This window comes from Tenrec ecaudatus, chromosome 16 (assembly GCF_050624435.1).
Source record: "Tenrec ecaudatus isolate mTenEca1 chromosome 16, mTenEca1.hap1, whole genome shotgun sequence".
Taxonomy (NCBI): Eukaryota; Metazoa; Chordata; class Mammalia; order Afrosoricida; family Tenrecidae; genus Tenrec; species Tenrec ecaudatus.
The window spans coordinates 26,357,429-26,375,862 of NC_134545.1; the positions used below are offsets into that span (position 1 = coordinate 26,357,429).

An 18,434-nucleotide genomic window follows, 5' to 3' on the forward strand; every position below is an offset into this window, starting at 1 on the left:
GCTGTCTGCCAGGGGATCAAACCATTTCTCACAAGTTAATTACAAGAGTTTTCTCTACAAACACTAGCCACAGATTACAGGCGCGCGCACTGTGGTTCCGAAGGGCACACAGACCATCGATGCCAGCTATGATTCGAATGTCACAGGAGGATTCTATTCATCTAGCACTTTGGCACTGAATCTTCAACTGGCTGTTTTTCAACTGTATTTAATGAGTGAGCAAGCGAGGGGGTCATCTGGATCCTTAGCAGGGGCTCAAGCAGCAAGCTGAGCCCAGGGCAACAGCCAAAGCAGCCTGAGACCACATAAACAAGGGGGTTAATTCTACTTGGATGGGGCTGGCTCAGACTAGGATGGCCGCAGTCTTGCTCACAGCTCAAAGCTCTCCAGTTTCCAAGCCGCCGCCTGCCTTCTCTTCCACGGTCTTCCTTACTTGATGGCCAAGCAAGACCGTAGAAGAACGGACGCATGTGAACTGTGGTGCTGGAGAAGAACATAGAACGTGCCACAGGCTGCTGAAAGGACAAACCCATCTGTGTTGGAAGGAGTAAGGCCAGAGTGCTTCTGAGAGGCAAGGATGGCAAGACTTCGTCTGACATACGTTGGACGTGATGTCAGCAGAGTCCAGTTCCTGGAGAAGGCTGGAGAGAAAGAGGATGGTCTTTGGGGAGATGGAGTGCCACCGTGACCGCATCCCCGGGCTCCGGCGTCAATTGTGAGGCTGGCGCAGGACCAGCCAGAGCTTCACTCATTCTGTGGTGCACACGGGCGCTGAGGGTGGCGGCCGACTCCACGGCACCTAACATATGTCCCCTTTGCGTTTAGGCGCCTGTTAAGACTCACAGAGTTGATGGTTCTGGGTACACATTCTTATGGGACTGAGGGTTCATTTTAGAGACCAATCGATTCTTTGCCTGAAATGTGACCTCTGGGAGTGTCTTAGGGTGATGGTCTCAGGGGTCTGTCTAGGGACCACCTGTCCAGGGAGTCTGCTCTTTTTCATGAATCCTCATTTTGTTCTCCATTCTCCTCTCATTCTAACCAGGACCGAACGGGTAGGCAGACGAGGCCAGCCGCTCTCCTACAGACTGAGAGCCTCCTTGAGAACGGGGGCCGGAGGGAGAGCTCCGACTCCCAGGCTCTCTACGGAGAAGAGGGAAAGGTGCCTTGAACCAGAACCAACTCTTGGCTGATGTCCAGAAGCACGCTGAAATGGCTAACAGCTATTATCTGTCTGTTGAAATAAAGGATTTATTTTTCCTTCCTTGGGAAAAAAAAAAAAAAGGAGCCTGGAAACCCCAGGGAACGGTTCTGCTGTGTCCTCAGGGTCGCTTTGAGTCAGAACAGACTCCGTGGCAGCTGGTGGTGCCCCGGACTCCAAGCCCTTTTAGCAGAGCAAGAGTAAACCAGATTTCCATCTGTAGAAGCAGGTAGACAGACAGCCTCCCTCTTCTCAGGGCAGAACAACAAACCCACGGCTCAGACATCGAACCTCCCGGATCGGATCCATTTGCAGCCTTGTGCTGGAACCAGGATATGCAAACAAGGACACTTACTGGAAAGGGCAGTTTCGGAGCCTCTGGGATTTTTGTCAGCTGCCCACTCTCTCTGGAGAACCGGTGGGACCTGCCAGGTAGGTGGCCAGGACCAGAGGCAAGCGGGACGTTTCAAGGCCCAAGGGCCTCTCCCTTTTCAATGCTTGGCTCCAGCTGGTCACAGTTGAGAAACGCAGAGGAGGAAGGAGAGGTACTTTATGAAGACAGACGGGTAGGTTGCCAAGCCAGGTGGGCTGTTGAGAAAAAAGGAGGGGGCGGTGTCCGTCTGAAAGGTTGACTTTCGCACTAAGGTGATGAGACAACACAGGTGGCCTGTGGTCACAGAGCCGAGGCCCCACCTCAGCTTCTGATCCCAAGAGATTGTCTTCTCCAGGGCTCCCCTGAGCAGCAAGAATTCTGCTTCCCCCACCCCACCCCTGCACCTCCAAAGGCAGGGCTGCTTTAGGGAACAAGGCAGAGCAGGAGGCGGCAGACATGTTATTTGTTTGTTTATTTTTATTTTAGAGGCTGGAGAATTTAAGGTCTATTCCTGACTTTCAATAAGGTTGTCTGTTAGTTTGTTGTTGTTTTTTGTTTATTTTTTCCTGCCTGTTTTTGTTTTTAAAGGAGCCCTTGTGGAATAACATACAACACATTCGACTGCTAACCACAAAGTCAGTAGTTCAAACCCACCAGCTGCTCCTTCAGAGAAAAATGGCTCTACTCTGTCCTCCTCTGTCCTGGAATCAACTCGATTCGGTGGCAGTGAGTTTTGACTTTGGTGACATGTATGGGCTGTTTCACCGTAGCTCAAGGAGATGGACAAAACAGAAACGTCCATCACCGCATGCATGGATTATCAAAATGGCTATTCGCCTGAGGGAGAGTGGAGGCATGGCCCCATCCGGGAACTCGGAAAGGAGCATGCTGAGCAAAGCATGTCCGTCACACAAGCATCAGCACAGCATGCATGGTTTGGGCTGAGTCAAAAGCTCACCACAGAGTGATGGTAGGTAACGTTGAGTGGGTGCTGACTCAGAGAGACTCAATGCACAACAGAGCAAAACACCACCCAGTCTGGCGCTGTCTCCATGATGGTTCCTGGGTTGCAGGCCATGGGTGTAGCTACTGGGGCAGTCCACCAGGAAGAGGGACTTCCTCTTTCACTGTCGCACCACAGTGCCTTCTCACATGAGTGCTCCTGACAAGGTTCATGAGGTTTCCAGTCACCAACGATGTTGTGTTGTTGTTGTTTTTAATCATTTCATTGGGGGCTCATACAACTCTTATCACAATCCATACCTACATCAATTGTATAAAGCACATATGTACATTCGTTACCCTCATCATTCTCAAAACATTTGCTCTCTATGTAAGCCCCTGGCATCAGCTCCTCATTTTCCCCCTCCCTCCCCACTCTCCCCTCCTTCATGAACCCTTGATAATTTTTAAATTATTATCTTGTCATGTCTTACACTGTCCTACGTCTCCCTTCACTCACTTTTCTGTTGTCCGTCCCCCAGGGAGGGGGTCACATGTAGATCCTTATAATCGGTTCCCCATTTCTACCCTACATTCCTTCCACCCTCCTATTATTGCCACTCTCACCACTGGTCCTGAAGGGATCATCTGCCCTGGATTCCCTGTGTTTCCAGTTCCTATCTGTATCAGTGTACATCCTCTGGTCTAGACAGATTTGTAAGGTAGAATTGGGATCATGACAGTGGGGAGGGCGTGCGGTGGGGAGGAAGCCTTTAAGAACTAGAGGAAAGTTGTGTGTTTCATTGCTGCTACATCAACGATAGTTCAATGCTGCCCGTAGGGTTTGCAGGGGCTGATCCCTCTGACGGGGGCAGCTGGGTCCCTCTTCTGAGCCTGTTCCGAGTCTGGAAGCTTCGCTGAAACCTGTTTACTTTGGGTGACTCTGTAGGCACTGGAAATACCAGTGACGGCATTTCCAGCGTGACAGCCACACCGAAGCCACCGCAATAGGACAAATGACAATGCTTTCATCAAACAGAACCATGCCATGTGAAGCAGGTCTTTCTCGACAGAACCTCCATGCAGGTGTCTGTACCGCAGAAGGCCACGCCGCCATCTTGGCAGCAGAATTCTGCGTGCTTCACCCTCCATCAGGAGCATAGAGCGGTTTGGGCAACCTCGAGACTCAAATCGGGCTCCTTTTCCAATCCTTTGAGTTCGAACAAGAAGTCTGAAGGGGCAAGATAAGAGCTGGAGGGTGGATGGGGGAAGGTTGCCCAGTGAGATTCTCATAGGGCAGGACTTGCTACCCTCGAAGAATGAGCAGGTGCGTTGTTGCGATGGAAAAAAAAAAAACCCAAAAATTCTTGGCACACTTTCGGGCCCTTTTTCTCCCCAATGCAGTGTTCATGAAATCTCTCACTAGTTAGCCGCTGTGATTATCCTGGATCCTTTAAGAAAACCTATCAAGAACACCCCTGGGGATTCCAAAACCCAGTCTCTGCGTGGCCCTGCACTGGCCAGCAGATCCCTGGGGAGTCTCTGTTTTTGTTTGTTTGCTTTTATGATGTGTGGAAGACACTGTCTTGATTGGGCCTCCGGTGGCATAGTGAATTGCTAGACTGCTAATCACCAGGTGAGCAGTTCAAAACCACCAGCTGCTTCAAGGGAAAAAGACTAGGCTTTCTACTCTGATAGTGTCAGGGTCCTGGAAAGCCACAGGGGCAGTTCTGCCCTGACCCATTGGGTCTCAATGACACAGAAGGAAGTAGATGGCTGTGAGTCTGCCTTTTTGGAGGCTCCTAAGGAGACTAAGGCAAGGCTGTGATTGTGTTCCGGATCCAACAGCAAGACTACACTATAAAATCGGAGCTCTTGACTCCTTTCCCAGATGCGATGGGCTTGTTCCTCTGGCTAGGTGTCAAACAGGTCCCACAAGCCACCAAGCCCCAAAGTATGGCGTAATCTGGCCTCCAGCATTGGAATTGAACCACAGGTCAGGACAAATACTTGCAGGGAAGTCTCTCTGCCAGGTGAGACCCACCTGGAAGGAACCTGGGGCATTTCATTACGAGGCGTATGGGGCGGGGCACACCAAGAGAGATTGCACTTGGTGTTCCTGTGCTCTGTCTTTTGTGGGGCTGCACCAGAATTTATACTGACTGAGGTTTGAAGTCTTGACTAACCTATGGTTCCACTTCGATTTCTGAGGATGGTCCAACTTCTTTTTTTTGGTCCAACTTCTTTCGGTGAACGACCTACTACTATCTGGATATAGGAGAAAGGGTGAGAGGATGATAGGAAGAGTTGGGGAACTCCGGGTAGCGTTAAGGTCTTTGGTAATAATAATACTTGTCGTTGTTTCTGTTAACTGCCAGCGAACCTCCTCAACAATGGAACAAATGCTATCCAGCCTTGCACCCTCCTTTCCATCCATTTTGGACCAGACTCTTGTGAGCCATAAGACTCTCATTCGTTGATTTTCCGAAGTAGATTACCAGGCCTTTCTTCCTACTGCACCGTAGTCTGGAAACCCCCCTGGAACCTGTTCAGCATCAGGGCAACCTGTGAGCCTCTTCTGGTAGACGGGTGGTGGCTCCGTGGGAGGAGCATTGGTTTGGAATTGTACCCAGATCCTCTGCATGGAAGGAAAAATTCCAATACTGAACCACCAGTCCCCTCAATCCCCATGAACCCATCCCAGTTCTACTCGGTCACAGCGGTCACTATGAGTCAGAATCCACCCAATAGCAACCACAACAATCCGCCAGGACCTGCAGCTCCACTTCACCACCCACTTGAAACCAAACCAAACTCCCGGCCGTCGAGTCGATGGCGACTCATAACGACCCTGCAGGCCAGAGCAGAACTGTCCCTGTGAGTGTCCAAGGCTGTCTCTTGACAGGAGTAGAACCCCCATTCTTTCTCCCATGGAGCGCCTGGTGGTTTCCAACCGCAGACCCTGTGGCTCACAGCCTAGAGCGTAACCACTATACCACTAGACCTCCTTACCAACCACACCCAATGACCTTAAGTCAATCAGCAACCCTGTATGGGGTCTGAGAGTGTCCATCTGTAAGGAAGCAGAAGGCCTCCTCTCTCCTGCGGAGCAGCTCATCTTCCTGTTAGCAGCTCAGCACTGACCCGATGTGTCCCAGGGTGCCTTCACGTCACCAGAGTGGTGGGGAGGGTTTGGATTATGGGAGGGAGTCCATTGCTGATATTTTGAAGCCCAAGAAAGCTTGAACCTGGAGCACATCCATCTCTTCCCATAAGTGCCATTCACTGAAGGGAATCACGAGACATTTTGCAAACAGAGCCGTACGTCTCAGACCACAGCCAGACAAACAAAGCCAAGGCCAGACCCCGGTGAGGCAAAGGGCACAGGCGGAGAAGGGCTGGTGAAGTTTGGATTTCACGTGCTGGCTGCTTCCTTTTGACAAGTACACCATGGTATGGAAGCCAGAGGCATTCTGGGAACCGGAAAGTGGATGGAGAAAGTATGGGACTTCACATAGCTTCTTAACTTTTCTGTAGAAATAAAGTTCTGCCCAAAGAAAAAGGTTATTTTTTTTAACACCTCGAGAACTAGAGAACTGATAGTCATTCTCCCAGTACCAATGCAAGAGGCCAGCAGCGCTTAATGTCTTTCAAGATTTAAAAAAAATCTGGCTCTTTCACTGCCTTTGAACTTTGGCAGGAGGGGTAGGTCCGGTCAGTGGGAGAGTGTGTGCTTTCTTTCCCAAGACTAAACAAAACGTAGAACCATTTACCGCTCAGGACCAGTGCCAACTGAAAGAGCACCGTCTTTGCACTTTTCAAACGAACCTTTCCCTTCTGGTGTGGTGCCCTTTCAAAGCCTGTTTATTTCCTGGGCAAATGGCCAACCGAGCTCTGCAGGCGCCAAATGCAGGATCGCAGGTCTCAGAACCCTGCTCCATGCAGGTGGACTGCAGGATGTGTTCAACTCATCTCGAACGACAGCGTAGACGGAGATGCTCGCCGACCCGCCTCACCAGGGGGACAGTCTGCCCATGCCCCGGCTGCCTCAATATCACCCCAAATGTTCACAAGTCCTCTTCTGAAGAACATATCCAGGAAATGAAACAGAAGCAATAGGACCCAGGGCCCGGCAGACCCAAACAGCCTCCTTTGGTTCTGGGTTAACCATCCTGTCCTCTTCAGGAAATCAGGGAGCAGGGGTGGTGGGATGTGATGCACATGAACCCCATTGCCATCAAGTCAGAGAAGCCCCACAGGACAGAGCAGATCTGCAGTTTGTTCAAGGCTGCAACCTTGACCAGCAGCAGACGGCCACGTATTTCTGGCACGTTCCAACCACGGACCTTCTGTTTTAACAGCTGGGAGTGTAACTGCGTCTCCACATGGATTTCTTGAATGTTTGCCAGCAGGGATGAAGAGATGCCACTGGCCCAGTAGACAAATGGTATAAACTACGTAACTGAGAGAGGAGGTCTTCTTGGTCAGCGACCGTGCTACTGAAGCACACATTGCATTAAGCCTACAGCCCAGCTCAGTGGACCTTGCTGCCAGGAGAACCAGCAGTCTGTGGCTCCCCTGGCCCCTCAGCCACAGAGCTCACTAGGGGGCTTGCATAGAAGTGTTCCTTGTGGGACGGTCTCCAGAGGCAGTGGGTGTCCCATCCATGCCATGAAGTGGGGTGGTGCACAGAAAAATCATCAACTTTGCCCAGACAGCTTTTGAGCCAGAGGCAGTGCCCATTGGTTATACATCGTCCCCTTTTTATTGTAAGTAATGCAAACGGCTCTTCAAGGGCTAATGTGTCCTTGGTGCCGATGGCCAGGACATGATGCTTACGCTCGCTGCCAGTTCTGACTCATAGTGTGACTTCTGGCGCAGAGTAGAACCGCCCTGGGGGTTCTGAGGTTGTTCATCTTTAGGGGAGCAGACTCGTCATCTTTCTCTCTAAGAGCGGCCGGCAGGTTCAGACTGCTGACCTTTTGGTTAGCAGCTCCATGTGCAACCCAGTGTGCCCCCAGGGCACCTCATGGAACAATCCGTGTTCCTTATTGGCACTCTCTCTTAGGACCTCCCGGCTAGGTAGACGTTGGGCCCAACCGGGCAGGACATCGGAGACTTGCCATGTTGCCCAGCAGGTTTGCTGCAGGGAAGCAGGGTCTGTCTGCGCTGCCTTCCAGTGACCCCGTGACTTACTGTTCACAGTGCCCAAGTTGGGAAACCCTGGTTTAGGAAGATAAACAGGGAGTTACTGGCAAAGTCAGAGGGAAAGACCTTTACAGGAAATTGGAAGACCAGATAGATAAGCTGGAGAAGTAATTTGTAGCCTTAAACTGGTGATCTCTTCCCTTTGAACCTCAATTTCCCCATCCCCAAAACAGTGATATTCTAAGGTCAAATGACTCATCTCATTTCCTGGTATCCGGAGCACATGCCACTGATAAAAATGTTGTCCCTGACCAAGGTCAGCTGACTTAGCATAGTCCATAAAGACATCCTCCTTTAGTGCATAGCAACTGTCATCTAAGGCAGGGTTTCCCAGAGTGCCCTGGGGTGTTCTGGAACAATCCAAGGAGGCTGGAAAAGCAATACCTACACTTTATTCTGGATTCAGGGCTATGTGCAAAAGTGTTTTATTGTCAGAGGGGCGTTGAGTCTTCCCCCCTCCCCCCCCGCCCTTAAAATCAGGATGGTAGGCCAAATCAGTTTGGGAATCTCTGAATGCTAAGCTGTAACCATCGACCTCTCCCCATCCAGCACACAGAGGGGTGAAGGAAATCAACAGTGCACAGAAATAATTGGTCCAAAGAACTCATGAACCTCAGGCTCTTCTACCACCCGACGGAAGGAACTAGGTGGTGCCCAGCTACCGCCACTGACCGCTCTGAAAGGGATCACAGTAGCGAGTCTCCTGGCTAAAGGAGGACAAAGTAGGGTTAGATGCAGACCACAGGGACACTCCACGATGCCACCAGGAATTCAGACTTCTTCTAGATTTTCCCTCAGGCACCCTTAGCCTGTGACTCTCATGACACACAAAGTGACTGACCAGCCTACTCAGCCTCCGTGACTTTCCTCAGCATCCCAGGCAATAAGGGGGAAAGGGCGATAAGCACACAATGAAAGGCAGAGTCGCTGAATCATCTGCATTTAGCACACTGTGTCCAGAACCCTGCCTTACAGATGGGCCTGACCTGCAGGAGGTGACCATCCCTACTTTCACGGAAGTTGAGTGCTTTTAGCTGGCGAATCTTGAACACAATAGCACAATTGGGGTTTTGGTAATAAAGAAGAAAAGCAGAGTATAAACATCACTTTAACACTTTCAAGTGAGCACTCGCCAGTGTCTTGGTAACAAGATGCAGATATGTTGAATTCTGTTTCCAAAAACAAATTCACTTTAAAGAGAATGGTTTTCTTTTTGTTTTTTAAATCATTTTATTGGGGCTCACACAACTCTTTTTAATTTGTTTTTTAATAAATCATTTTCTTGATGCTCATACAACTCTTATCACAATCTATACATACATCAATTGAGTAAAGCACCCATATACATTCGTTGCCCTCTACATTCTCAAATTTCACCTCCCACTTGGGTTCCTGGAATCAGCTCATTTTCCTTTTTTCCCCTCCCCCTCCTCTTCCCTCCCCGCTTACCTTTCCCCCGGGGCTCATACAATTCTTATCACAATCCACACATACATCAATTGTGTAAAGCACACTTATACATTTGTTGCCCTCATCATTCTCAAAGCTCGCTTTCTGCTTGGACTCCTGGAATCAGCTCCTCATTTTCTTCATACACCCCCGCCCCGCCCGAAAAAGGTTTCCTATAACAAGCGCCCAAGGCATGTTCAATCCTTTAATGCTGATTGCACACAATCAAAACAATTCCACCACCATTCAATAGTTACTGGATGGCAGACAGGTACTCAGCAGCTATATTAGGCCCTGAAAACCACAGTGGAGTGTAACACGGAGCTTCAGCTTCTAATGAGCTTGTTGAAATCCAGGTAGGATAGACATGCACCAATAAAAAAAGGAAAAGGTGGTTAATGGTAAAGGACAACTGCAGTAAAAGAAAGAGAATCACAACGGTGCCTCACTTATCAACAAGGTTCGGTTCAAAGACCAGGTTGGTAGGTGAGAGTGGGGAAGGACACACAGTGGAGGATGGCTATCGTGTTGCATATTGTCCAACCCACTGAGAACCACGCGCCGGACAGGTAGCCACGCAACCTGAACCATCTCAGTGAGTGCCACTCCCCCTGGGACCCGGTACTTGCTGTTGCCAGAAGTTTGAAGTCATGAGGCAAAACAGTCAGAGACTAGAGTTGGGGTTTTTTCCCCTATGGTCACAAATGCGAAACACTGACTAACAAGAGAGTCCATAAGTGAGGAGAATGTGTGTGCGGTTAGTGGGAGCAAAAGATTGTACAGAAACCTGGGAAGGCTGTGGCAATTTCTAACAGGACCACACAGTCAACAGAGGGCCAAGCAATGAAAACATGTCCACAGAAAGAAGTGTACCCAAATGTTCACAGAAGCTTTGTTCACAAAACCAAAATCTAGCAACAATTCACTTTCTAAACACCGTGGCTAGTCTCACTCTCCAGGAGCGAAACGGGGTCAGATTATACGAATACTTCGCATTCAAAGGAAATGATGGGTTCTTAACAGGAGGGAATTCAATTAAGACAATTCACTGTGTGGTGCGAATCATTTTTGTTCCACCTGCAAGAGAATACCGAGTGGTTTAAAATCAGGAAAGGTGTGCTCAGTGTGTCAGGGTAGTATTTTTTCACCATATTGATGCCATCTCTATGCTGAGCAAATAATCTGAGAAGCTGGGCTACATGAAGAATAGGCATCAAGTTCAGAGGAAGACTCATTAACCTGGAATATGCAGATGACGCCAGCTGGCTAGCTGAAATTGAGGAGGACTTGAAGCACTTGCTGAGGAGATCAGCGATTGCAGCCTTCGGAGAGGATCACAGCTCAGTGCAAAGAAGACAAACAGCCTCACAACTGGGCCAATCGGCAACATCGCCGCTTTGTCTTGGATCCACAATCCGTGCACATGGAAGCAGCAGTCACGAGACCACATAAGGAATTGCATTGGCTCAATCCCCTGCGTAAGACCTCCTCAAAGTGTTGAAGAACAAAGATGTCACTCTGAGGACTACAGCATGCCCTTGGTGCTGGGGAAGATCAGTGAAAGGACGACGGGCTGCAAAAGAACAAACAAAGCTGTCTTGGAAGAAGGACCGTCAGAATCCTCCTTAGACGCAAAGAGAGTGAGACTACTTGGTCTCCCATACTTTAGACATGTTGTCAGGAGAGATCAGTCCCTCAGGCTTGGTAAAGTGGAGGGAGAGCAAAGAAAGAGGAAGACTCTTGACCAGGTGGATGGACACGGGCTGCAACAATGGACGCAAACGTAACAACTGTGAGGCTGACACAGGCACCGGCAGCGTTTCCTTCTGTTGTGCAGGCGTTCGCTGTGAATTAGGACTGGTACGAGTAGTCGCAACCACAACCACAACAAACGATTTCAAACCACTGAGTACACGAGGAACCCAAGGCTTGACATGACACAACTACATAAATTCATAAGAGACTTCTACCTTAGGGCAGAATTCCAAGTCTGAAGTGTAGAAGGAGGGAATTAGAAAACCACTATTTGAAAATTATGCCAGCAATACTCGGAGTTCCCAGGTGGCACAAGTAATTAAGTGCTCAGTGATGAGTCAAAAGACTGACCGTTCAAGTCCACCTCAAGGTGCCTTAGAAGACAGGCCTGATTATCTGCTTCCAAAAGATCCAAACTTTGAAAACCCATGGGTCGCAGTCCTCGTCTGACACATGAGGAGCCGGCAGGAGTCAGAATCGACTCAACAGCCCCACGATGAGTATTCATCATCAAAGGATGCCACGATCAGTAGGGGAGAGCCCGATGAGGAATGGGATGATTACATATCTCAAATATCTTTCCACAAATGCTTATTTTTAATAAGCCCAACATCTAGTAATAAACCTCACCGTGGAGTAACCCAGCAGACACCACTGAACCAATGGCAGAAGTTGGTGTGACGGGTTATGGAGCAAACTGCCATCATGTCCCTCCTGATCGAATGCCCTGAGAAGACTATAGTATCGCTTCTGAAGTATTCCCAGACAAACCACATACATCCCAAGGTAACACCAGACAAAGCTAAACTGAGAGTTATTCACGGCGTAATTGATCTGCACTTTTCAAAATTATCGGGATCAGAAAAGACCCAGGAATTGTTCCAGGTTGACGGGCACAAAAAGAACACTCCCCCACCCCCTACCGAGTCGATTCTAGAGGACGGGGTAGAACCGCCCTGTGAGTTTCTGAGACAGCAACTCTTTATGGGAGTGGAAAGCCTCACCGTTCTCCAGTGAAGCATCTGGTAGTTTCAAACTGCTGTCCTTTTGGGTAGAAACCCGACATGTAACCACTAAGCCAGCAGGACTCTAAAACCCACTGCCATTGAATCCATTCTGACCCATAGTAAGTAACCCAATAGGGCAGAGTAGAAATGCCCTTGCAGGTTTCTGAGGCAAGGTTTTTATGGTAATAGAAAACCTCATCTTTCTCCCTCAGAGCCGCTGGTAATTCCGAACTACTGACTTTGTGGTTAGCAGCCCAACTCATAACCATTATACCACCAGTGCTCCTAATCACGAAGTGCAGTGTTGTTTTCATATTGGATCATTAGGGATTTTATGGAACAGTCGGAGAGATTCACAGGGGTCTAGCGTTGAGACAGTGGAGCTAAATGATGCCAACTTTCTGATGTTGGTTGTAGTAGCGCGGCTGAGCAGGAGGTTCAGTGAGTCAGGCCTGGAACTGCTCATAGAAAAGTCAGCGGCGAGTCCCTAATAAAATGTAAAAAAAGAAAAGAGGAGAAAAAAATGATTAGGGCAAAGAATGTACAGATGTGCTTTATACAATTGATGTATGTATATGTATGAACTGTGATAAGAGTTGTATGAGCCCCAATAAATTGTTAAAAAATGCTTAAAAAAAAACTGTTTAAGGATACTCCTGTAGGATAAGAAATTAACACATTCAATTTGAAAACTACAATGATAGTCAAATGGAAAGAGAATTTTATTAATTTTTAATTTCTATGTCCCACTCAGTTTTTGTTTGCAAATAAAATTCAATAGCACAAAAAAAAGAAAAGTCAGCGGCTGGGAAAGCGGTGAGGAGGCAGAGGGCTTCCCCAAGGATTCATAACTTAGAAATGCCGTGGGGCAGTTCTACGTTGTCCTGTAAGGTTGCTCTGCATTGGAAACAACTTGATGGCAATAGTTATGGTTCTTATGCAGGGGAGTTGCCTTCTTTCTGGGAAAATATGCACTTACGTATTTAGGGGTGATGGGTAATGGGCAGTATCCATAAATGCCTCCCCAAATATTGCTTATATATACACATATCCACATATCTATATCTCCATACACCACAAAAGAAACCCACCATCATATAGTTCATGGGTTCTCAACCTGTGGGTCACGACCCCTTTGGGGGTCAAATGACACTTTTACAGAGGTCGCCCGCTTCATAACAGTAGCAAAATGACAGTTATGAAGTAGCAACGAAAATAATTTTATGGTTGGGAGTGGGGTCACCACAACATGAGGAGCTGTATTAAAGGGCCGTGGCATTAGGAAGGTCGAGAACCACTGGTTTAATTGATTCCTACTCAAAGAGACAAACCAAACTCATTGTCCCCGAGTTGATTCCAATTTATAGCGACTCTACAGGACAGGGTAGAACTGCCCCGGTGAGTTTTCATGCCTGCAGCTGTGGAAGTAGAAAGTCCCTTTCTCCCAAAGAGCAGCTGGTAGGCTTGAACTGCTGACCTTGCAGTTAGCAGTCAACATGTAAGCACTACACCACCAGGGCTTCTAAAAAACAATGAACAACTCAAAGTCTCTGCCATCTAGGCGACTCTGTGTCACAACAACCCTATAGGACAGAGTACAACTGCCCCATGCAGATTTCCAAGTCTATAAATCTTTACAGGGAGCTGACAGCCTCACCATGTTCCTTCAGAGCAGCTGGTAGGCTTGAACTGCTGACCTTGCCGTTAGCAGCTCAGTGCCTAGCCTACTACACCACTAGAGCTCTTTTCCACTCATCACAACCCCATACAGGGTTTCGCAGACTGTCAATTTTTATGAGAGCAATATAAAATATATATTACACGATATCACCCACACATATGAGGGTAAGCCAAAACATATCACTACTAGGATTCCAGGTCATAATATATGCACATGTTTATTCCAAAGAAAACGTGCTTTGATATATCTCTGCACTCAGTGGACAGCTGCCGACAAGTTCTCTCAGTAACGACACTAGTCTGAGTCTAGTTAGGGTGTCTTAAAATAAGGGGGGAGAATACTCTTTTTCCATGGAAAAAACTCATATCAAATTATGAATAAAACTCAAGTGGACAGCTTCCCTACTCATTGACCCTTCGAAACAGACTTCAGAATGCTACCCCACCTAAAACAACAGTGCTTCAATGGATCGCATATTTTAAGGAAGCTGGGGAAGACTTCCAAAATTAATTCAACGGCTGTTGGAAGGGATTTTCTCCAAGAATACGTGAGGCCAACAGGGACTTAGTCTGAAGACGTTTTAGGAAAAGAGAAATTTCACTGGCGAGAAGAACAGGGAAGCTGTGCAGAGGGAGTTTTTCCATCACAGCAAATGCATTTGCTCCTTCTTCTAGGCTACCGGGGCTGCCCTGGGAGAATTTCGCTGGAAGACGTTGTCCCATCCACCCTCCAGGTCTTACAACTCCAGGTGGCTTTTTGTTCCCCAAATTCAAAGATCAGTTCAAGGGGACATTCACTCCAGGACACAGTTCAAACTGCTGGTTTGTGGTGCTGTAAGGCGAAGCACACACAATTCTTTGGGGGAAGGGTTAGGCATGGAAATGCTGCTGTCAGAGGTACATGGACCTAGAGGGAGAAAGTGTTCAAACAAGAGCAGCAAATTTTGATGGGGTTTTGTTGTTGTTGTTGTTTTAATCATTTTACTGGGGCTCATACAACTCCTATCACAATCCATACATACATCAATTGTATAAAGCAAAATTGTAATTCATTACCCTCATCATTCTCAAAACATTTGCTCTCCACTTAAGCCCCCGGCATCAGCTCCTCATTTTCCCCTCCCTCCCGCTTCCCTTCCCACCTCCCTCATGAAACCTTGATAATTTATAAATTATTATTATTTTTCATATCTTACACTGTACGACATCTCCCTTCACCCACTTTTGTTGTCCTTCCCCCATGGAAGAAGTCATATATAGATCCTTATAATCAGTTCCCCCTTTCCACCCCACCCTCCCTCCACCCTCCCTGTATTGTCATTCTCACCATTGGTCCTGAAGGGATCATCCAATCTGGATTCCCTGTGTGTCCAGTTCCTATCTGTACCAGTGTACATCCTCCTGTCTAGCCAGATTTGTAAGGTAGAATTGGGATCATGATAGTGGCGTGGGGGAAGAAGCATTTAGGAACTAGAGGAAAGTTGTATGGTTCATTGTTGTTACATTATACCCTGACTGGCTCGTCTCCTCCCAGTGGCCCTTCTGTAAGGGGATGTCCAGTTGCCTATAAATGGGCTTTGGATCTCCACGCCACACTCCCCCTTATTCACAATGATATGATTTTTGTTCTTTGATACCTGATACTAGATCCCTTTGTCACCTGTGATCACACAAGCTGGTGTGCTTCTTCATTGTGGACTTTGTTGCTTCTAAGCTAGATAGCCGCTTGTTTACCTTCAAGTCTTTAAGACCCCAAATGCCATATCTTTTGATAACTGGGCACCATCAGCTTTCTTCACATTTGTTATGCGCCCATTTGTCTTCAGCGATTGTGTCGGGAAGGTGAGCATCATGGAATGCCAGTTTAATAGAACAAAGTGTTCTTGTGTTAGGGGAGTACTTGAGTGGAGGCCCAATGTCCATCTGCTACCTTAATACTAAACCTATAAATATATGCACATAAGTCTATTTCCCCATCCTCATACATAAATATATTTACATATGTACATGCCTTTATTTAGGCCTCTGTAAATACCCTTTGCCTCCTATTTCTTTCCTCTATTTTCTTTGACTTATCTCCTGTCCCACTATCATGCTCAGTCTTCATTTGGGTTTCAGTAATTCCTCTAGGTTATATTACCCTTGATCACATCCTACCAGGACTCCTACACCCTCCTCACTACTGATTTGAATCACTTGTTGTTCCTTGTCCCTGGGTTTGTTAACACCACTACCTTTCCTCCCACCTCCCCCTCTTCCATGCCCCCCCCAGCCGAACTGTCAGTCCCGCTGTTTTCTCCTCCAGATTGTTCATCCAGTCTATCTTATTTAGACATTAGACAGACCTGGGGAGATAATAACATGCACAAAAACAAGACAGAGCAAAACCAAGCAACAAAAGAAAACAACAACAACAAAAAGCCAATGACAAAAACAAAACAAAACACAAACACTTCAACAACCAAAAAGATAAGCCTGTAGTTAGTTCAAGAACTATTTGTTGGCCTTCAGCAGTGTTTTCCAGTTGAGTCTGATGGGGTGCCAAGCCCTGGCCCAAAAGTCTATTTTTGGTATTCCTGGAGACTTCGTTGTTCTGTTCCCCTTGCTGTTCTGTTGTACGCCCTAAGTGTTTAGCCTCAGTGTGGTGGGATCAGATCAGGTGCAGTGTTGTCTTCGTAGGGCTATGGGTCAGTGACAGATGTCATGTCTCATAGTGGGGCAAGCCATATGGTCTTCTCTGTGGATTGGCAGCTCTGAGCTGGAATCTCATCCTCAAGGCTTGGTGGGCCAGGATGTCCTCCACTCTCTCTTCCTCCCCCTTCATTTGTTCCCATGTGCTCTGATCAGAGATGTCCCTCTCCCTAAGCTGTAGCTTCAGTGCTGTCCTCTGAAATAAATTCTTCTGGGGGGAGGGGCAGGTGTCCATGTAGTGCGGATTGAGGCAGGCCCCTCAGACCTCTCCACTGGTTCCCTACTCCACGCCGGCATGTTGCATTCACATCTTGGAGCACTGGGTTGAAGTCTGGTCCCTCTTTCCCTGTGGAGATATAAACAAAACCCTCCCCTCGGGTGCGTTTTGATGAACAGAGACCTCTATAGTATTGTAGGAATGTTTTTGAATTATCTCAATGATAGATAGATGATAGATGGATAGATGGTAACTAGATGGGGACCAGACCAATATGGTAAAATGCAATCTGTTAATTGCAGAGTCTTCATGAAAACTGTGCGAGATCTCTACACTGTGCAAGCATCTTTTCGGTAATCTGAAACAATATCAGGATCGACGGTTAAAAACAATATCCCGATACAATATTATCCAACAGATATTTTCCACTATTCCATCTCTCTTTGAAGTTGTAATTCCATTCTATGTCCCCCCTGACAGACTTTTATCGCAAAGTATGTGTGATCTAACTTTATGCTTAAAAGTCTTTCATAGAATACTAACCTGGCAGGGGAGAGACCATGATCAGGAAGGTTGTTTTCCCAGGGCGAGGCTCATCCATTGCACTCCGGATGTGCTGACCCCTGCGATTTCCCCAAATGCGGGAAACCGACTGCATAATTTGTGGTAGTGGGGGACTGCGTTCGTGTTCTCCCCTATTATAATAAATAAAAGGAAAAAAGGGGGGGAAAGTCTGTCACAGACTATTTAATAAGCTACTCTGTACACACACACCAAGTATATACATTTAAACATTAATTTTTTTCTTGCCATAGAAATAATTCTGCATCGAGCTATTACGAACCCTAAGATCTTATAAAGACTTATTGAAGTAATATGTGATTATTCCAAATTACTTTGACAAATTGCTATACGATCTTAGATGCATATCTATTCCAAATTTAGATCATTGTTATCAAAGTAAAATGATGTTGGACTTGCTCCCTGGGTTCCTGCCTCCCGGGATGAATAGTGCTTGTTGTGGCCCGGGCAGAGCTTGCCATCAATTTGAATTCCTTTCTCTTTCTCTTCCACGTGTGGACTAGTCAGTGAAAGCTTGCGTGACATGATCATTTGACTTTCTCCAACCCTTTCTGCCTCCCCAAGATTCTTGACTATAAAAGCAGGCAGCCTGCATTCTTCTTGTTTTGTTTACTAAGTTAAGGAGCCCTGATGGCATAGTGGGGTGGGTTGGTTACGCATTGGGCTGTTAACCACAAGGTCAGCAGTTTGAAACTACTAGATGCTCCTTAGGAAAAAGAGAAGGCTTTCTACTCCTGTAAAAAATTAGTCTCTAAAACTCACAGAGGCCGTTCTACCCCGTCCTATGGGTAGAAGCATGCATACACCAGAATCAACTCGATGGCGGTGAGTGTGTGCCTGTGTGTTTTGGTTTTAATGTAAGCGATATCACCTTACACAGAAGGCAGCACAAAGTCTCCTCAGAGTCCCAGAGGCCGAGCATGAGCCCACTGACATCTGGAAGTATGTTAGTACAGGGCAGGTGAGAGTTAAAAGGGAGGCAGGTGTGTTTGCCCTGCAGGAATGCCCGCCCCCTTTTCCAGCCCACAGCCAGTGTGTGCTCTGGCCAGATCAACTTAGACAAATAGTCCTTGGTTTCCCTCTGCCAACAAAAGTGCGTGAGGACTCTCATGGCCAGTCCCTGGAATAATAGGAACAGTGTCTTTAAAGGGTTTGCATCTCGGTGGGGGGAGAAAGGGGAACCTATGACAATGATCAACATATAACCCCCCCCCCCCGCCCGCCATCAAACACATACATACACACACACCAAGGATGATGAACAACAGAAACATGGGTGAAGGGAGATAATGCATGGTGTGAGATATGAAAATAGTAATAATTTACAAT

The 18,434-nt window shown here is 47.4% G+C and overlaps 1 non-coding gene across 1 annotated transcript; it reads left to right on the forward strand.

The window, feature by feature from the left end:
- Positions 1-17,058: 17,058 nt before the first annotated feature.
- On the forward strand, positions 17,059-17,221 carry LOC142430101 (U1 spliceosomal RNA). The gene has a single exon (XR_012780573.1). It is a non-coding gene; the product is annotated as a U1 spliceosomal RNA (small nuclear RNA).
- Positions 17,222-18,434: the final 1,213 nt, after the last annotated feature.